Source organism: Haemaphysalis longicornis, unplaced genomic scaffold (genome assembly GCF_048455015.1).
Source record: "Haemaphysalis longicornis isolate Haplotype H1 unplaced genomic scaffold, Haemaphysalis longicornis Haplotype H1 scaffold_12, whole genome shotgun sequence".
In the NCBI taxonomy this organism is placed as follows: domain Eukaryota; kingdom Metazoa; phylum Arthropoda; class Arachnida; order Ixodida; family Ixodidae; genus Haemaphysalis; species Haemaphysalis longicornis.
In genome coordinates, this window is record NW_027526225.1 from 3,661,209 (window position 1) to 3,683,118 (window position 21,910).

The window sequence follows — 21,910 nt, forward strand, 5'->3', positions numbered from 1 at the left end:
GGGCAAAGTACCCAAGACTTAAAGAAGCATTTTTACAGGCGCAAGTCCAATTGATCCAATCCAAAAATTGTAGAACCGAACCGCAGCAAACTTCAAAAAGCGCGGGCTGAGCGGTCACTCAAAAAAAAGATAAGGCAGCGTTTTCTGCCACGCTTGTGGCACCAGCCACGCCCCCCTGGCAACGGCTGCTGCCACGCTTGACGTCATAATGACGTCATAACATTAATAATTGTCATTATTTTGTGTAGTGTAGTTCGAAATACACATTTTTTTTATTTGCAGTACAAAATAACGCACTATTGAACTGCTAAAACTTTTCTAAACAAACAATTTTTGTTCTTGTGGGAGCAGCCGGCGATGCTGCTGCTGCTGCCAGCTGCCCTGTTCTGTGCGTACATGGAGTCGCGTAGCCGAAAGCGTGACGAAGCTCCGATTTTCTCGGGCCGACAACGTAGATAAACCGGAGTTCATATTGTTAGAAGCACTATCTGAAAACGTGAGAAAGTTGCTTGCCATTATGTATTGCGTGGGGACCTAGCCAGCCTTTCCAGACCGCAGCAAAATAGCCGCTCTCGAGTCATGTTGACCTGTGACCGCTTGGTTATGCTTGGTGTACGCCGATGGTACCTGCGTACAGTTTCAGCGTACGTGAGACGACATCGCACAGCCGACTGGCCCCGTTCGAACAAGCTACGTTCCACGCAAGAAAAGACACCGTCCGAGCGTAATTCTGTGAGCCTTCCGACGCATGTCGGCGCGGCGGCATCTGCTATCAACAGTTTGCACCACGGCAAGTCCAGAATATCGCGGTGTGTGTTCTCGAAATGAAGACAACTTAGCAGCTCCAAAAGATAATCAGAATGTACAGTGCCGAGGGCGAAGGGTAGTGGCGGCAACCGTTTTTTGGTGTCCCCACACATGTACCACGTACACGTACCACTACAGTAGATCTCCTCTTCTGAAATATTAGCAAGGAAAACTTCCGAAAATCGGGAAGTTCTTATTTTCTAGTGGGCGAAATTGTAGCTTAAAATTTGTTTTACACCCACGATACGTTTGATGAGCAGAAAAGTCTTGTGAGCATGCGCCACAAGGATCATAATTGCGTGATATTCAGCGCTTAAAATGATTTCCTAGTAGAATTAAACCAAAGATTTCGTAGTAGAATGCATGATTCTACGACAGTTTAGGACCTGCGACCTTCAAAAGGTAGACTAGCTAGACGCTTCATCTCATAGCCACTGCACTGGTATAACTTTCACGTCTCACTGTACCGTGGTTTACACTATGTTGGCCAGACGTGGAGTCCCTCATGCAAAAGAAGTTAATTCAGGACACACACCCAGACGATAGGGTCAGAGAAGAGGCTGTAGAGACGGTAATAGGAAGGGTGTACGCTTGGCCGGCCATCATGTCTAATACACACATGCACTCCAGAATATGAAAACCTATGGGTTCTGCGCAGGCTCAATAAGCAAGCATCTACTCAATAAGCGGAAAGCATCTACAGATTGTTTGTGTAAACAGGTATAAGCAGCGAGCATGCTGCAAATGTAATTGATAGGCAAATGTCAAGGCTGTCATAGGGCGAATTTAACAAAAAGAAATGGTGAAAAAGATCCCAATTTCAAACTACATTGATATTATATGTGCATGCACTATGAACACAGTCATCAGTATGTTAACTGTACGTAAACACTCAAGTGATATGATCAAACGGAACTAGAGGCCCCACTACAATCGCCCAGTTATGTTTCTTTGCAGTTGAATTGGTCGGTATCTGTTAGTCGCACAAACAAGATTCTCTGATGTCATGGAGAAATAGCTGGAAAGTGGCTATGGAGCTCCAGCTGCTTTCCACATTTTCTGTAATACCAGTTATTTGTTTGAAGTTTGCAATAAAATTGATGTCATTTGTTAGTCTTTTTAATTAATGAACGAAACTTTTCGTGGCCACAAAACAGTGGTCGATAAACAAATGCTCACTTTCTTTGGTGGCTTGTAACGATTCACTAGAATTTCACATGGCCAACCCAAGGAATCCATGGCTCGTACACTGCAGGGTAGTGCTAGTCTCCAAAAACATTTGACAGGACGACTGGAAACTAGCGCGGCCCACACGCTCCATAGGTGGAAACCAGTAGCCCACCCACAGTGCCATAAAACAGCTAATGAATGGAGTGAGTCTCTGCTAAATATTAAGCAGGTTCAAAGGGTAGGTTCGCATTGATAGATTTTATGCCATCGTTCACTGTGCGTAGATTAACTATTTAATGGGCACAATAGTCATTTTTGTTATTTCGGACAGTTCTTGAAGGGTTGCCTAAATGTTCTTTAACAAAACAAAAAGTGAAAGCTCTCAGTTAGGGATTTTAAAAACATTGTTTAGCCTCTCCAGCAATTGTCCCAGCCTGAAGGAACTCGGCTGATAGTTGGTGCCGACTGTTGTCCTCGCTTGCTAGCTCCCTGACCAAGCACATGAATGCAGTGACTAAGATGGTGACCAAAGTGAGAAGAGAAGGTGGATACCGTACAACAGCCCTTGATCATTTAGACACCAGAAAAAAGCGCCGATGACTCACAGGCCACGACTAGGGCATTAAAATACCTTTTGACATACATTTACAGGGCATTTACAACCTTTTATCAAAAAAATCTTACGATTACACACAGTCCCTTCATGGAAAGGGTTTGTTTCTGACAAGGTCGTTGAAATTTGTTATTAGTAACAACATAAACTCATCATTGGTCCCTTTCATTCAGCACACTTACGGGCTTCGTTTTAAAAAACCCTGCTGTTTCTATTTCACATATAAATGAACAGCTTATGCAATATTCTCTTATTTACCTATGTTCGAAGTAAACTGTGTTATACCATAAAATGTGATGTGCCGAGTGCATGCAGGTGTAACATTCTTCAATGGGACATGCAGAACATGAAGCTCAGTGCTGATAAACCTAAATCAGGGAAAATAAAGCTTCCCATGTTGCTTCTTTATTTTTGTAACTATTCTCTCTACCAAATACCTTGGTGGTAACTCAACTAAGCCCACCTTTCCCCTAGGCCTTTATAATTATTTTGCTCTGCAATTATACATTCTCAGCTAGAGCATGCCTGCTGAATTCAGGCCCCAACCACACTTTGCTATTTCACATTTGCAGCTGTATGAAATGTTGTTCTTTAGGTTTTGCCAATGATTTCCAACAGGCCACTTAACTAGTGTCAAAACCATTTTATACCTTTAATTGCTATTTATAGCAAACAGTATTATATCATTTTTCAAAACACATTTTGTTGTAACCTCATTCAATGATTTTGTTACCCCACCAGCCTGGTTCATAAACCTTTGCGTGAACATGCTTGTCTTGCAGCTAATCTGCAGTAACAGACACCACACATTTTGGCTTTCCAGTGTAGCTTTGGTGTCCGCAAAAAGGAATCTTTTTCTTGGCTCGTCTGCAGCGCTTTGTAGAAAAAGATCACTTGCTGGTTTGGCTTTCCCGCAGGACTCTAGTGTAGTGCAAGAGAGTATTGCTTGCTTATTCCTTTTTTGTTGGTTTTAATGCTGTGCATCTTCCAGAAGAACCCTGGCATTTTGTTTAGAAACGTAGCTTCACACCACAAACAGTGCACAAAAAGTAGAGCTACTCACTTTTTGCATAGACACGGAAGTTTGGCAGATCGCTTGTCATTGACAAGCAAGTGTTTGATTTCTGGCTTAAGGTGCAACGCTGGGATAGTTTACTAGTAGGGGGAAAAAATGCAGCGCTGATTAACGGTACTGAAGTACTAGGAAAGGTGCCGTGATCAACATGGTTTCCATGTGTTGGCAGCTTTTTGGTCCAGTGTTTTTCATGAATATTTGCCAGGGGGCCTTAACATGGCCTGCTTTTGTGTAACAAAAATGTCAACAGTGAAGCACTTATTAATGCTCATATGCTGCTCATTGATACCAGAGCAAAAGTACGTTCAGCAGTCATTTTATTGTTAAAGCCACCCATGATCCATACACCTTCCAGCTGTACTGCAACTTTCACAACCACCGACAGGCATTCACATCCACGCACGTGGCCTTGGCTCCAGTTCTTGCACAAGGTATTAAGAAGTACTCTCGGTAGTGGGCAATGTCACGCTCGACACCAACCATTACTCCGAAGTTGTACTTGATGAACTATTTTTTAAGCCTGTTGGCTTAAAGGATTGTTTAAGTGCTCGTTTTGTGGAAGAAAAATAAACAGCTAATGGGCACACAACACATAACCCGTGAATGTGTTTTCAAGCAGCTGGCTTCTGACGAGACTTGCATCATTGTGAACGAAATGTGGGACATTTTATAATGCCCCTTACCACTAAGTAAATTCACTTGAGCAATTTTCCAAAACAGTTTACACAGTGCGGAGTTAACAAGCAATAGAATGTGAAATGTCCCCTCACAATTGGAAACTCTTCCTGTTCACTACCCCAAAGGCTTTGACAGTAGACGCTTAAGCACGCTTCACCAGTTGCGAATACAAGCATCAGTGTCAAGTTGAACTCCGCAGGGGGCTTGGGATGGGCATATAGATGTCACAGCCACTTGGAATTTGTGCATAGACTCCAAGCCTCCGAGATAAGCTCTCATCATCATGAGCCCATGCTGCTGAGAGTGAATGAAAGTATTGTGGCTGGTTATGTTCAATTCCAAACAAGCCAAACACAAGAGTAAAGAAGGAACGAGCCTATCAAAATACATACTCAAAGCAGATGCAGGAGGAAGTTCTGTTGCCTAACCATGTTAGAGGAGGCGAAAGGTACTGGAGCGAAGGAAAGGGAAATAAAAGCCAAGCAGTAATTTTAAGCCTTGCCTATCATTTCATTAAGACTTCCTAAGTTGAAAGCGCAATGGTACTAAGCAACAAATCTGAGCATAGATGAACAATAACTGAATTGTCACTTGTTAACCTTATGCACACCAGACTTTTGAAGGACTATTAGCAGAAGTTCCAAACTTGGCTCACACGGCGATCTTATCGGTTGCACTTCTCCCATGCTTGCACAGTTCCTCCTTGCACAAGAAGCCAGCCAGTCAGCGAATGGTTTCAGTGGTATCTTACTCATGAGTAGATATATCTTTGGACGGGCAGTTGGGCTCCACCCACGGCAGTGAAACTGCGCTCCCTTCACGGATTCTGCAGCGCCACGTGCACAGATCGTTTCTGTGGAATAGTCAGGATACATTTCTCGGCGACAGTACTACTGCCCCGGGGGAAAAATTGCAGAAGCTACATGCGAGATCGGATTGCGTTCGATGATGCCGTGCGCTACCTGATGACACTCGATTCGCGCACACGCTGACACTACGTCGCTCGCCACGGCGCGACGCGATGGAAAATACTGATCCCTACGTTTTATAATTGAGCCACCACTCCAGAATCAGAACACAAGGCTTGGCATGGAAGAAGCGAGGCACAAGTAGACAACAAATGCAGGCGCGTAAAGCCGATAGCACGCGAACTGCAAAGCAACGTGAAGCTTACAAAATATTAAACGACAACAGTACAGCTCTAGGAGCATGTAAAAAGCGGGGCGAAGCAGCGTGAAGAAAACAATGCGTTAGGCTTACCAAGACGTGCAACAGCAAGTTCACAAAAAATACGCAATCTAAATAATTAAAAGCACACCTCCCAACAATAAAAGAGCGCCGCGAGGCAGCCGCTGTAGAGGGAGATAAGGACGTAACGATGTGTCAGGCCTGCCATTCGAACCATGGGCGGAGAACATCGGCACACAAGACGCGTACACCCGGCTGCCGTCGTCGTTAACACAAAAAAGTGGCATGATCAAATGACGTAAATATGACGTTTGTTTTGTGACGTCACAGGAAGTCACGTGATTATTTTAGCTTGACGTCACTTCTGCGTGGGGGACGCTCTCTCCGGCCATCAACAGATCGAGGTCGTGACGACACAGCCAAAAGTCACGTGATAAAGACATTTTCGTCACTTCCTAGGCTGTGGACCTTTTTTTTAGTTGTTTTTACTTTTATCACGAAGGCACGGCGCATCAACGTTATTGCGCACAGCACCGAGAAGCTATGCACTGCGGTAAGGTGTTTTTTTATCACTATTGCGCAAGTGCGCCCTTCTGCAGCGGTGGCTTCGCTTTGGCATTTTGTTTTATGCCCGAGTTCCTGTCAACATAGCCGCTGTGGACGGTGCTTACATGATTGTCAACTGTTGCGTCGGGCTGTTGGTTGATGAACGCGTCGCGTATCTGCTGTAAGCGTGTTGCTCATGTTGCCTGTTCGGCAGACTGACTCCACCATAACTCCGTTGTAGTACCAGTACCAGGCCCATAAAAAGTTTGGATGACCGATATCGTACTGCACCAAAACAAAACAAAAAAAAAAGTGTCGCGGCAGGGCGGTCAACTCGAGCATTCGTGTGTGATAGATTCATCAGACCTTGGGTACAGTCTTTGCCAGTAACGTTGCGAGAGGGGGGGGGGGGGGGGGTTCGAACCTCCTCCGAAAGTTTTCCGGGCAGAATTCGTGTTCCCTTGGGCAAAACTCCTGCCTTCCGATAGCCCATAACCCTTTCTGAAAAAAAATTATGGCTACGGCCCCATGGTCTTTGCTGATGCTTGCTTGCAACTGCGTGCTTTAATTTTTATTGGTCTAAACGAACAGGCACGTGCGGAAGCGAGCCAATCTTTGCTTTCCACAGCACAAAGTCCTAGCTAGGCTAGGTGCAGTGAGGTGCCAAAGACATTGTGGACTCTGCGGACGAACGAAAAATGTTTTAATGTTGACTTCATGCTTTTCAGTACTTGGTTGGGGAATTATGAGTGCTTCATTTTAAATCACTCTCTTCCGTGAAGATTGCTGTACTAGCATTCATGCCTAGCACTTGAACTGAATGTCTGCACTTGAACTGAATGTCTGCATTGGCGAGAAGGAGAGGGCATGAGCAAGCAATTTACCACACACGCGAGTGCTGGGTGGGTCACGTCTTACATATCTGTCATTGCAGCTACGTATTTTTTTTCTGTTGTCTCCAACCAAAGCACCCAAATAGCCAGTACATGGATTGTGTTTGGCGTCTGCATTCTATAAAAAAAAAACATTCCTTCATTCATGCATCGTATGTCATAAAATTATTCCGTTAAATGCACACTCTACGGTGGCGGAGCTGCCCAAAAGCAGAGCAAACCGTTAGAAAGTTCACCTGGTGCCTTGCGAATTTCATCTGATTGATCGATTGTAGGGTTTAACGCGCCAACGCAACGCAGGCGATGAGGCGCGCAGTAGTGGAGGGCTCCGGATTATTTTGACCACCTGGGGATCTGTAACGTGGGCCGAAATCTCGTCCCCACAGACGTTTTTGCTTTTCGCCCCCTAGAGAAAATGGTTGCTGGTCCCTGCTGGTTTATGGCCAAATTCCCAGCTGGGCACTGCTGGTCCCAACTGGGACCAGCAGCGCCCAGTTGGGAATTTGGCCATAAACCAGCAAGGACCAGCAACATTTTCTCTAGGGCCTCCATCAGAAAAGCGGCCGCCGCGGTCGGGAATCGAGCCCGCGACCTCGTGCTGAGCAGCGTAACTCCTTAGCCACTGAGCCACCGCGGCAGGTGCGAATTTCATCTACGCCACTTGTACGCATACTCATTCCTGAAAAGGGGGAATTATATCATAGCCATCAAGTTCTTTCCAAAGAGGATGTAGCTGCGAATTGCACCAGAACTTGCACTTTTCTTGAGCATGGTGTGGCATTGGACGAAGCTTATGCCTGAGGCCGTTCTCGCCTTTCACAAAGATTTAAATTGCTTTACGAATGTTCAAACCTCTTAAGAGGAGGTTTGAACAAACAGGAGGAAGGAGTTGTAAAAATATGAGCTCTACAACAACAACCGACGAGAAAGGCAAGCAGCTTGTGTATTTGTCGTCCGTTCTTTTCGTGCGCTGTTCGTGTAGCGCTCATATTTTTTTATTTATTTTGTCAATATCGTAGACCAACTCAACCAAAAATGCGTTTTGAAGAGAATGGTGCTTTAGGAGGGCACTTTAACTTGAAAATATTTGTTTCTATTAAAAGCTATTCCAATAAAACAGATTCAAAAGCAGAATTTCATATTCTCGCACCGCTGTTGTGGCTGGTCTCTACAAAAACTCCTATAAGAAATAAAACTAGGAGGGTTGCAGGCTTTTAGTTCAGGCATTTTGTTCCTACTTAAGACCGCATTTGTTTAGTGGTAGCAAATATGATTTCATTTCATACCGAGTGCCTATAGCATGGCAGACAAAAAAGAAAGCAGCAGCAGCAACTCAGACAAGCTGTTTTGATACCACACAAGTGGCAGGCTTCATCCATCTTGCACAAGAACTGAACTGATGGCTGTTTAATAAGTGGATGCCCTCCGCTGGTTTACTTGGCTTCCTTTGCATTCTGGCTGCCTGTTTGTGGAATTTATCTATGCGTATTCTAATTCCTGTGTGGTGGTAGTGTTGTTCCTCACATAACAGTATTGTAGTAATGATGTGCACTGTCTGACCTTTTGAATAAAGCCAAGGTGTAGGTTGCATACATAGCAGGGCTGGGCTTTGGTTAAAAGTTTTAATCCGATTAACTGGCTAGCTTTAATCTTAATTAATCAATTAATTGGTAGCATTGGTTTTAAAAGAAAAATGACCAAAAATACTATTTTAATGATATCCATGCAATAATAATAATAATAATAAAATGCTTCTCCGCCCTGTCAGTTTTAATCGTTGTGATCTCTGAGCATACTTGCACTGTTTTCTGTTGTAACGTCAGGTGGGTTATTTGAACACAAATATGGTCCTCAACATGCACAATTTCAATGCGGCACTCCTGTTTCGGTTTGCTCACATGACTTCAACCGATTAAAAAATTAATCGCAACTAAAGCATATATCGGAAAGTTGGTCGATCAATCGCCCACCCTTAATACGCAGTCCATTCAAAAGCACCACATAACATTCAACGAGCCGCAATTTGTGCCTTTCGTAATTGCGCACTTGGAACAAAAATTAAAATTTGCCACAATATGCTGCAAACACCTCAAACACAGGAATGTAAAAGGGATCACCAGCACTTTCCTTTCAGTGGGTGTGTTGATAATAGCTGAATTGTTTTTGAACCACCTTCACCAGTTATAAGGGGACAGTGCATTCCCATTAGGTGAAGCAAAAGTCACTGAATGAAGATATTTACTTGCTTTAAGGGCACTGCATGCAGTTTTTGTTTCTCTTCTAATAAAGCCTTTGCACTTTATTGAGTATAGACGCCACACCTCTATGCATGATAGTTTTGATATAGAAACAGTGCTGTTACCCAACTCTGTGCTTGTGATGTCGGCTCAGAAAAAAACTTCACTGAAACAAACATTAAAGCCAATGTGTTCCGAGGCCCTGTTGCACCCAACACTGACTTTTTTTTTTCAGAATATTCGATTGCAATAAAAAGTTGTGCCCAAACAGCCTCGTATCTTTCCCAATTTCTTTTGTGCATTATACTACTCACTTTTTCTCCATAGATGTTAACTCTGAATGGCTAGTTGGTATCACTTGAAGCTTACAGCCTAATTATTAGGTGAAGCCATGCAGACTTTTAGTGCGTGGTGTTCTGGATCTCTCATGTAACTGACCGATGTGAACTTTTGGGCGACTTCACACGTGTAAAGTGCAAAATTTGGATGAGAGTCAAAGAAGGATGACATGAACAAGTGCTATTTCCAACTAGGATTTATTGGCAAGATACATTCGCATATATACAGTAGAGCACTGCACGGGCCGGGCTCAGGCTCGACGCCACGGGCCAGGCTCGGGCTTGAATTCATAGGCCCGGCCGTTAAAAGTTCCGAAATGAAGTGTAGAAAAGAGCATAAAATTGAACATTCTGAATATACTTTTACGCGCTTCTTGATGTTAGTTGTACGCATTGTTTTAAAAGCGTGTTTTGCTAGGGCTGATAGTCACTATACTCTAGCTTTGATGACATTTCATGTACTGCATCAAGATTTTATATTTTGGTGTACAGCATATCCAAGATACGGTTACAAGGAATGCCCTAGCAGGGAATGAATTAATTAAGCCACCCTGTAGCTGTGCACCTATGTCATGTACGTGTGTTTTAGATGTCGAACCAATCTAAATGCGGCTGCCGTGGCTGGAAATCAAACTCGCGTGCTAGAGAAGCGCCACCGCTTAACAACCACTCCAGGGAAAATATTTCAACGCACGCACATACTCGTGGATTCAAATGGAGAACAAGAAATTTCATTAATACCAACTTGTGACCGAAACAACCACATGAAGTTGCCAAGAGTCTGGTCATCAAAGGTGATGGTGTCTCTCGTGTAAGAATACGAGCTATTATTACGCCCATGTGGCGTGAACTGCAGACGGTGTGAGCTAAACTACGTGTACTTTTAAAATCTTATTTTTTGCGTTACAATTCAGGGCGTGCTTGTACAGACTAGATGCTCTGTCTGATTTCCCGCTATGCAGACACTCGACCAAATATAATAAACAAATTTTCTTCAACGTCTAAGACTAGGCCTGGCCACACACACGCGGGCCCTCCCTAGGCAAACACACACACACACACAAAAAAAAAAAGACTGTGCCCGGGCTGGGCAAGGGCTTGAGATGACGGGGCCAGGCCTGGGATTGATACGACGGGCCCGGGCCGGGCCTGGGCTTGAAACGGGGCCCGGACTAGCCTCACTTATGAATGCCCAGGCCCGGGCCCGGGCTCGGCGTTACGGTCCCGGGCTTCACAAAGCGGGCTCGGGTCGGGGTCGGGCTCGGGCCTTAAAATCAGGCGCGTGCAGTGCTGTAATATAGAGGCAAAATTTTGACACGAGGCAGAGGAGGATGACAGGAACAAGTGCAACAAAGTATTACTGCTAAAGTACAATCCTGTACATAGAAAAACCATGTGCACATCAGTAAAAAAAGCAAATTCCAGCACACAAAACAGTCATGCACAGGCACATAACATTTGTGACACAGCTCATGCCCTGATATACAAAATATAACTAGAGATCGAAACGTTAGGCAAAATGCCCATTTTTTTTCCTGGAGTCCCTGTAAAGTTTATTCAACAAATAAGCACAAACTACAGGAATTGAAATTTAATCAGCTGTTAATTGTGCCTATAAGGGCTTATTTTAAATTCGTGCCTATATTGGCTTTTTGTTGCCCTAAAAATGCCTTCGTAGGCTTGCCGAGTCCATTTTACGTAACGTGTTGCCCCAAAACATACCACCAGAGTCCACTCTTTAGAACCTATACCTGCTATCAATGTGCAAAGACATTATGAAAATTTATGACTTAGTGATTCATGTATGTGGATTTCAGTGGACAGAGTATTACATGTGTCCAGGTCGAAAAAGTGTGAGGGCCACTCCAACTAGATGCTTTTGGAGAGAAACTTCCTCTCGGAAACAGTGCAAAGAAGGGAGCAGATGCATCGGCAACTTTGGGGGCAGAGATTTTTTAGTCTTAAGAAAGCCGAAGGACCTGAAGGCAGTAATTTGGCAGAGTCTGGTATGGCAAGGGGAAAATGTGGTCGGCAAAGTGGTTAGAAACATTCAGGCTGTGTCTTTGCAATCACCGGATGGAAATATTGAATAGTGACTATGAATATGCTGGAAGACTCAAAGCATCTTCCTGTCCCAGTGCTTTACTACGCTGATTGAGCTAGTGTACACGTGTGTTCCTGCGTTGAGCATTTGAGAGCACAATGAGAGCAGTTTTGAGAGCACAATGCACAGTTGAAAGTTCAAAGGCAATTGGAGTGACAATAGCATGAGTGCAGGTGACTATTGACATCTCGATGGGGAAGGCTCGCATAAATGACTCGTACTTCTCTCAGTGGAATGGCTGCTTCTATGGGCAACCCAAAGTGGGTCTCAGAAATAGTATTCATGGGTGTAAAACGCCATGGGAAAAGGCGTTTTGGTCAGGGAAGGCTTGCCATAAAAATAAGAATACAGCGCTATGACCACTCACAGCTGGATGAACTTCGCTTTGCTCTCATTTATAAAGTTTGTGACGATGCTGAGCTGGGTGTGTTCCTGCACTAAGGAAACAGAGCGACAATAAAATACCATGACACAACGCAAGGTACTAACCACTATACGATCACGGCAGTCCTGGAGGACTTGAAGCCACTGGCAACAATACCTCGCAGCTGCCAGACATAGCCAACACATCAGAACCATGGACCACCCATCATCGCATCCTAAACCCGATCCCCAACCACAAAACAGGCGGAAATCTGCAAAACACCACCAGAAACGGTCTTGCCACCCTAATACACTCAGCATCTACACTGACGCATCTAAAACAGAATCCAGCACAACTTCGGCGTGGCATATGCCGGCATTTAACTTCAATAGCGTTCATTCCTTGCCACCAGATACCACCATTAAAGGGGCAGAACTAGAAAGTATCATCCTCTCACTTCGTCACATTGTTCATAACATATCATCTTTTTCCATGTACAAACTCATACACATTCACATAGATAGTCGGGAAGCTTTCCTGGAATGTCGCCATCAACTATCATACAGCCTATGAGTTAAGAAGATCCAAGAACTCAAGAGCATCCTTCATCAACAGAACATCGACGTCACCATCACGTGGGTGCCCGGCCATGCCGGAATCCCCGGAAATGAGGCGGCCCATTTGGCGGCACGTGCATTGTTCACAACCGTGCCCCAAGCCAGCTGGACGCCTTCAGACTGCGATTATGACCCTGACGAGCACCGGACCGCCATCAAACAACGGAAAGACTTTCTCACCTCCCTGGTCAACCACACTCTCATTCCCAAGTCGTATTCTCGTTCTCAACAAGTCCGCCTCAGACAGCTAATGACACTTACCAACCTTTCCCCTGCAAAACGACAACAGTTTTTTCATTCATCACCTAATCAAGGCATGTGTATCCCCTGTGAAATTCCGGACACCACTGAACACATTATTCGGACATGCCCTCAATTTCAAACTGAAAGACAGGTTCTCCTAGACACCCTTCCCGCTAACTTACGACCGAATTCGTTAAATGATCCCCTGCGTCCATCCTACCTACCTAATTTAGCGAAGGCAGTGTGGGACACTCTCCTGCATTTCATATCCCGACCCACTATTTTTCCCTTGCTATTTCCCACCCATACCCGTCGTGAACCTTAACTTATCGCTACCCCTAAGGGGATCTGATGCACTAGCAAGAGACCCCTGGGTGTTTTTTCTACATTTCAATAAACGTTGAAAAAAAAAATACCACGACACTGCAAATGGCTTATCTGTTAATATTCTCGTCCTGTACCGTCATTAGGTGCAATTAGGCCAGGTAGGGCAGTTACAGCTGCAGGAGGTGCATATAAGAAAGGCTGATCACCACTGGCTGCCTGCGAGGTGCAGTTATCAAACTTTACATGCCTTCAGCTTCCCACTGATTTACGATTTAAAGTTTGCTCTTTTCACCAGTTAGGCAATGTAAAATAGTATGTGAGGCACTTGTATTTGGAAGCCCGCATCATATAGCTGCCTGCAAAAATTGCTGCCCGTGCAAGCATCGCACTCAGCCACCAAGAGCGCAGACATCAAGGGCGATAGCAAGCTAAGTGCAATGGCTTGGCTAATCTCGCCTTCACCATAAAACAAATTGTCCGTTAGTGGGACTGACCTCTTCAGCTTCAGCTTTCATTAAAGGTTTTCTTTCTCTCTCTCTCTGTCACCGTGGAATTCGTAGATATACCAGAACACAGTGAACTCGACCACGTCTCATTTGCGCATTTACCTGTCGCCGAAATAACAAGCCGAATGTGGTACGTCCAGCTTGGCACCCCAATGCACACAATCATTTCCACATCACTGAATTCGCTGCATCACAGCACGGCATATCATCGCTCGGTGAACTCTTTTGCTGCATGTTGTTGCTGACGGCAACGTGACTTGTATACTTGGGTAGGATATATGGGCGCGCACAACTAGTGGTGTCACACTTCGTACTAGATTCTTCAGGGAAAATATCGATGTCGTCGTCTTGTCGCCGTTTCACCTGCGAGGGCTCAAGGTGACGGCTTCATTCGTGAGCTGGCTCAAAGAAGCAGTGTTGCAGAACACGACGCCGAGGGAGACTTCTACGATACACTTCAACATATCACGCGGGTATCATCTACGTTGAAAGAAACCAACTCGGGCACAGAACAAATTCCCAGGGGCAAAATGACGCAATAACAATAATAATAAAAAAAAAAAAACCGGCGAAGCGACGGTAGCGCGCACACACACAATGCCTTTGGCAATCGCCTTCGCATGCTTTGGCTGAAGCCTTGGGTGAAACTAAAGGAAGTGACGGCTACGTTGAAACGCCAAATCGAACCTAACGCTGCAGTTGGGCGTACTTGCGCAATAGTGATAAAAAACACCTTACCGCAGTGCATAGCTTTTTGATGCTACGCGATAAAAGTAAAAACAACAAAAAGGTCCACGGCCCAGGAAGTGACGAAAATGTCTTTATCACGTGACTTTTGGCTGTGTCGTCACGACCTCGATCTGTTGATGGCCGGAGAGAGCGTCCCTCTGCGTGGCAGCAGCTGTTGCCAGGGGGGCGCAGCTCGTACCACACGCGTGGCAGGAGACTTAACCAAAAGATAAAGAGCCGTTAAAAATTGCAAACTAAGAAGTAATTTATTGCATTTAATAAAAACTTGGATTATGAAACACTTTCTTTTTTTTATTATGCGAAAATATTTTATTTCTTAGTTTATGCGTTTGTGGTAGTAGCTTCTTTCAGCACCACCAGGGCACCAGGGGTTCCTCTGTCGCTTCAATAAAGGAGGCGATGCTTCAATTCAAACGTTACACAACAACCGTCGGTCGCGTGTGCCGTTCCAATGAGTTCCTATTGCGTTTGTAAGGTTGTTTGCGCAAAAAATACTTTTGAGAAAGTAAATAGGTAAATGGTGTTTTAAATGCATCTCCAAAATACCTTGCTCAAGCCTTTGTATGCGTAAAAACTGCCACGGTTCCTCAAGCGTCCGGAAACGACTCGGCAAGAACAAAGGTGAGTAGCTACTAGCGTGATAAGTAGTAGTTTCTTGCGGTCGTCGTTAATGAGCTATCACTGCACAGTACCGTAGTTTGGCGAATTCTGTGCGCAGTACACGCCGGTGCCCAGCGCCACAATTTGTGGAGAAGTACACGCTTGGTTTGCAAACTTTTGACATTACCTTTCTCTTTAAAGAAAACTGTTGAAACGGTACAAGCAGTACAGCGAATGCACAGGCTATCAGCCGAGCTCGCGCTCAGCCTTTATGGACTAGTGATGCACAAAACTTTGAGACATAAATTTCGGTGATGTCGCAGCACAACGATGGAGTGCAACATAAATACGCTTTAAGGCAAAATGGGGGGAGCTACCAGACCTTCCCAAAATATTGTGTGCATGTTCAAGGCACTGCCCTAGAGTTTTATTCATTCCAAGCCTTTCACTGTAGCAGGTTTGAGATTTTTGAATAAGATAAGCTCATTCACAGGCAAAGGCCGGTGAATGAGCTTTTGACTTTTTTTTGTCCTTGTGCAGTAGGATATTTTCATGTTAGAGTAGTAAAACCCCTCTGCATCCTTGTTTACCTCGAGATAACAAGTTTTGCTTACTTCAAGTTTCAAACTGCTTTAGGGCTCAGTGCTTTAGTTGTGTGCACTTTATTATCTCGCATTTTTGCCGGCATCTGTTGGCGCGTTCAGGGTGCCTTTTCAAGCCCTGGATGTGAACAAAGCTGTCAAGGAGGTGTCGCTGATCAACCTGTCCATGTGTGAGTAGGCCAAGCCGCGCTTGCACAGGGTCAATTGGGACGTTTCTCACTTACAGAAGGTAACCACTTTTAAATGCAGAGCATTTCAGTAACTCACGATGTCACCCGCGTTGACGTCCGTCGTAGTCCGCACCGTCGTTGTCCGCACCCCTCCCTACACTATATAAAAAATTAAAGCCGTTCCGCTCAACGTGAAAGCTGTCGTAAATGCAGAGCAGTGATTCGCCATAACGGCCTGTGGCACCGTTATCCGCTTACTGCTACTACCCATCACGCTCTTCGCCTCCCTGTCTCACTTCTCTCTTGATGAATTGAACGGAGGTTTGTCCAAAGCAGTTCAAATTTCCCGCCTTCGCAGTGCTCGCGCGCCCCCTGCCTGGAACTAACAGCGCGAGCGCTGCGCAGTCCACAATGTGTTGTTTTTGTCGGTCCCATCTCCCCGCAAGGGGGACTCGAGTAAATGCGTCGCATAGTGGGTGGGTGTATTGCGTTAACGTTTAGTGTTTGGGGAGTTGGTGGCAGTGAATGCGTTGTATCAGCAGCTTCTTGACGTAGTTTGAATGAGTCAAGGATATAAGGCGCTTTCGTAGCCTCCCATTCTGTGTCGGCTTTGTGGCGCAGTGGGTAGAGCACCATGTACATTGCGTTCCGCGTGCAGGGTCGAGGGATCGAAACCAGGTGCCGGATAGTATTTTTTTTATATAGTGTAGGGAGGGGTGCGGACAACGACAGTGCGGACTACAACGGACGTAAACGCGGGTGACATCGTGAGTTACGGAAATGCTCTGCATTTAAAAAAATACTATCCGGCGTCTGGTTTCATGTTGTGTTTTATTGCCATGTAGTCATTTTAACTTCAGGATGTTGTTTTCATGTACATCAAACTGTCCACATTAAGTGACTGTGTTTCGTTCATTCTGGTTTTATGAAAAGTTCTGTAGCCTACCGAATTGAATGCTACCCCGATAGTCGTTTTTTAAATGAAAGTCAAGTTCCTTCATGATCTGTTAGCGTTTGTGGTGAATGTACACATCGCACGGACTCTTTTGGTGCTTGTTCTGAGGCATTTCATAATCGCTGTTAACAGACATCCGTGCGGCAGAAACTCTTCTGCACATAGGCATTTTACTTGTTTAAACATTTCTGTGTGCCCAGGATGCTGCTTTTGGGGCTCCTCTCGGTTGTTTTCCTCCCCTTCCAGCAGTATTTCTCAAATCTTAATGCCTGTTCTGGCTGCTCCAAAATGACTCGAACCAATCACATTACTTTGAGAGGGCAGATTAGCTGCCCTCTCGACCAAGGCAGCCAAGGCGGCAGAGGATGATGCCTACTTGCTTATCCAGCGGCATGCGAGCGCCCAGCACCCGGACCCGAGGCTGTGGAGAGGCCGCCGTAGCTGTGTGGGCTGCATGGCTGTTTTGACAGCAGCCCTCGGTCGTCCTGTGCCCCATGTGGGTGCCCGAGCGGAAAAACACCACCTGGAGGTGGCTGACAGCCCTGCCTGCTGGCCATGGAGAGTGGCCAGATTTAACAACAGGGAGGCGAGCTGCTGGCTGCACGGCAGGATCTTCGGCTGCTGGACCAGCTGCTGTTGCTGCCGGGCTGTGCCAGGGAGCAGGCCAGAGTCCACAAGGCCCTGTGCTCCTACCTTGGACGCCTCAGGAGTCATCCCCACGCTTCGCCTCCCAGCCCGGTGATTTGGAACAACATTGAGGAACTGAGGGTTTGTTTGTTTGTTATCTTCTCTTGTGCATGTGTGTGTGTGTGTGTGTTTTAATACTTTTTAAGGGACACTGAAGTGATTTGTAAATATTGCAGGAATACTAGTGCGAATTGTAGTCTGGAGTCTCTAGGCCATATTTCCAGCACTCGCGGCATTTACGTGAATTTATTCGGTAGAAAAAAATCAATTAAAAAATGCTGCCTTCCTCTGCATCCTTCTTGCTGATTTCCTATGACATTTTGTGTGACATCAAAACAAGATCGTTCGGCTGCACTACTGGGCGGCTCACCGACCCTCCGACACAGTCAGTCGGTCCAGCGTATAGTCTTCTGGCCGCCAGCGGGTCGTCCTAATTTGTTTGCTCAGTTGAAACTGAGCCATGACCCGTTTGTGCCTGGAAATATTTGCCTTTAGTTTGTTAGTTTGTGGACTGTATTCAGCTTTAACTCGCTCCACACATGCGACGCTCCGCTGACTGGTACGCTAGTGGAAAAAATCAAAGGCCAATTGAAGGCGGGAGAAGCCTAATCAAAGATGATAAAGGTACAAAAAAGAAAACTGCGCATAAAACGAGGAGGACACAAGAAAAGACGAATAGACACATAGGGTGCAGACTAGCAAGTGAATTTTTATTTGAGTGAAAAACACATGAAGGAAACTGCGATAACCTAGTGCACAAAACAAAGATAAACAACAAAAACCACAGCCAAAAGACTGAGCGCAACACGGGGGGCAAAGAACCATGCTCTAGGCATGTGCAATCGCTTCGCACATAAACAAACAAGGCGAGGGCTGGGGTAGTCCAAAGGCACTAAAAATCACCCCCAAGAGTCCTGTCGCGGAAAGGACCGAGCTGGGACCACGAACGGGAGCCGCCGCTTTAATGGGACAGGATGGAACACTACGTACAGTGATAATGATAGTGCACACTCCGTTCGAGCGCACGGTCTCTTCTTCCTCCTCCTCGCTACTATTTCCAACATCCTCCCGACCTCAACGAAAGGAGGCAAACTATAATATCAAGCACAGCGTTATAGTTCCAATGTTCGGGGTTAACACAAAGCCGAGTCGAGCAGTCCTATGTCAGTCCGGGGCTTAGCCGAGCGCACTTCCTCCGCCACCGATGCTTGTATCGTCTGCCCAGACGACGGAGTGTAGAGCTGCACCACGTGAAATGGGGCACATAGGTCGCTGTGTCAGCTCCACAGGAAACGGTGGTATCCCCCCGAGAAGGATGCTCCTGACAGCGTTGAGACATTCTCAGGCGGCGTGGACACCTGCTTGTACATCGTTGCTTGGAATCTTTCCTCGTATTTCGTCTGAGCACCTTCTTCGCTGCCGTTATGAGAGCGGTTCGCTTTTGCCAGAAAATCCATAAGATGCCCCTCTTCTGCCTTTCTTCTTGGTGTTTGGTGTTTCTCCCTTTTTCTCCCTGTTTGAGGTTTCGTTTCGTCCGGTATTTGTCTTGGGTAGCAGTGTTCGCACGCCGCGTACAATCAGTAACGTCAGCATTCGTTGAAGACTTTTTGTTCGCGAAGACAGGAGATACTGTGCGGATTAGGCTATTTTGGGTGGCCCGGTCGTTTCCTGGGTCGGATTCGGGTAATTCACTTTTGGGGTTGCGGCGGTTCAAAATGTCTGGCAGTGCTGAAGGCAAGAAAGCGCTATTTGTAAAATTACCGGTGTCCGATTCTCGCTTGAGGTCCTGTTTCGGTTCGTCTATCAAGCTTATGTTGGTATTATCGTTGCATACTTCGTCAGTTACGACCGTCAGTAATGGCGCCGACCCGTCGACAGACGTGCTCTCACTGTTTGAGCCGTAATCTGGAAGCGAAGGTAGGCCTCCATGGTTTAGGTTGCGTCTCATTCGTTCGCGAATCGTGCTTTTTAGAGACGCTCGCAAATCCTTAATAACTAGTTCTAGCTTCCATTTTGTCGTTACGATGGTGTTTGCCCATGTTTCGGCCTTTTCGAATTCCTCGGCAATCTTCTCAATGGCAACGAGGTCTTCGATTTTTCCGTCCATTTCCTTGAGAGCTTGCTCTTTCTCTATCAAAGACTGGTTCCAGCTAGAGAGCTGTACTAGCGAGGGTGGTCCATAAGAAATATGCAGCTCAACTTGCCTAATAATTGTGGAGACTTCGTCACGTAGCTGAAGTCGTTGGCTTATAAGCTCCTCCATTGTTCTGCTTGGCGTTATGCAGTCCACAAAATCGTTGGTAGGTAGGCGTTCCTTGGTATGGCCATGAAGTACACCGTCGTTACAACGTATGAAGGCGGTGTCTTCATCGTGAATGCATGTGCTTGAAGCTCGTTCCTTCCATGTCGTTTCTATAATGGTGCTTCAAGCTCGTTCTGCGTCAGGTGCAACGGTCCTCGCCCCACGGCTCACGTTGTCGTTGGTTGGTAGCCCGCTCGGACCTTCCACCGTTGAGTTCCCCTGGCGCGGCTCCAAATGAGGACACAAATGCACCGGCGGAAACTTCTTCTCGAAGGTCGATGGGGCCGGCGCTCGTTAGGGTGTCTCACGTCTGTGAAAGCCGCTTTTCCTGTCGTTTCGGCACCATGTCGCGGAAAAGACCGAGCCGGGACCACGAACGGGAGCCGCCGCTTTAATGGGACAGGATGGAACACTACGTACAATGATAATGATAGTGCACGCTCCGTTCGAGCGCACGGTCTCTTCTTCCTCCTCCTCGCTACTATTTCCAACAAGTTCTGTAACGATACGTGATCTCGGTGCTTAGTAGAGACACTGACGGTGAACTGACGCAATCTTTGCCTTTATTTTCCCCACACGGGGCACCTTGAGTAATCTTGGTGATGGTGTTGGCGACACTGCGGACCCCGAGCCCCCACACTCACGCTGTAACCGACCGTGGTAATGGGTTTTAAGGTGAAGGGTAGAAACCTCAAACGGTGGCCGTCGGAGCCCAGGTCAAGCTCCGGCGGATGGGCTCCCTGTCTGTTTACCAGGCAGGGAGCTCCGGGACCTCTTTGACCATCAGGGTAAAGTCAAAGAAAGTACCCCCGTCCCCTGCTTCTATACTATGATATATGGCATTTTCTAAACACCCCTCCAGACGTGATTGGCCCCCGAAAAGGGGCCGCACCGAAGTTTCATTCCCACCTCTTGCAACAACTGTCTTTTCAACAAACGTGAATAACTATTCTTGTTTTCTTGTGATCGAGTCAGCTGACCCAACGAGACCTGTCGCTTCATTGTTGGTATTCCTGTTCTCGAAATTTCTGCAAAGCACATTAGGTGAATAGTATGAAGCCAAAAAGCTTGGGACAGGAGAAATCCTTGTCGAACTCAACACTGAAAAACAATCCCGCACACTTCTTGCCCAAACTCGCATCCATGACCTGGACATCAGGATCACGCCCTACCGGAGCCGGAACAGCTCCCAGGGTGTGATTTCAGAGTCGGATCTCCTTACAGAAACAGATTCCGACCTTCTTGAAGGGTTAAAGGACCAGGGCGTCACAGCCGTGTGCCGCATCACGATGCGCAGGGACGATAAGATAATCCCCACCAAGCACATTATCCTGACCTTCGACCGATCGACACTTCCGCAATATATAAATGCAGGCTACATCCGATGCTCTATTCGCCCGTACATACCGAACCCGCGCCGCTGCTTTAAGGGGGGACACGGCTCTTAGACTCGGAAAATCGGCCCAAAAATCAAGTTTTCAGTTGCCCCATTTTCGGGTTTCGAACACCCTTCTGCACCTACGCGCGAAGTTTCATTCGAATGCATGAAGTATTCGCTGAGTTATAGCGATTTAAAAATGCAATATCGCACCCACAGCTCTTTAAATTGAGGTCAATTTGCAGCCAACTTCGGCCGCCCGGATCTCGGAAACTACGCGCTTCACCACGGCTTTGTTGGTCTCGTTCGAAAGAGCGCGTTTTCAAATTTTTTTTACCGCGCAAAATGCAAGCCTAACCCGTCCCTAGCGCGAACAAAACAAACGCAAAAATAGGAGCGAGCGCGAGCGGCTATTGGCCGGTTTTTGCACGTGACCAAAATGGCGCCTTCTGGTTGGCTCCCGGGAACTTGCTTTGAAAAACTGACCGCTGGTGTAGCCATCTTGTTTGGGAGCTGACCACGCTAACCACGCCGAGGTGATCATGCCGGGGGGTGCTAAAAAGTTCCGCTCTCTGCACCGATACGGCAAGAAGCGAGCAAAACCCAAGAAACACGATACCGACGTGACCTTGGCGCTTCCTACGCCTTATCAGCAACCAGCCGCCGATGCTGACAGCGTCTCGGCCGACGGAGCTCCACCGACTCAACTCGAGGACAGCGGGCCGATTTGCGCGAACTCCGGTCGCGTAAGAATGGACTC

The 21,910-nt window shown here is 46.4% G+C and overlaps 1 protein-coding gene and 1 long non-coding RNA gene across 6 annotated transcripts in view; both read left to right on the forward strand.

The window, feature by feature from the left end:
- Window positions 1–385: 385 nt before the first annotated feature.
- Window positions 386–21,910, forward strand: part of LOC144162277 (uncharacterized) — a 185,700-nt gene continuing 164,175 nt past the window's right edge. The window contains exon 1 of the long non-coding RNA XR_013320647.1: window positions 386–451. This is a non-coding gene — a long non-coding RNA (uncharacterized LOC144162277). The remainder of the gene's footprint in view (window positions 452–21,910) is intronic.
- LOC144162273 (uncharacterized) overlaps window positions 14,880–21,910 on the forward strand; it is a 61,423-nt gene continuing 54,392 nt past the window's right edge. For 4 of the 5 annotated variants that reach the window (XR_013320640.1, XR_013320639.1, XR_013320638.1 and 1 more), the window contains exons 1-3: window positions 14,880–15,077; window positions 15,761–15,828; window positions 17,172–17,551. The gene's annotated coding sequence lies outside the window, so the exon portion shown is untranslated. The remainder of the gene's footprint in view (window positions 15,078–15,760; window positions 15,829–17,171; window positions 17,552–21,910) is intronic. The other variant, XR_013320642.1, reaches the window with a different exon arrangement.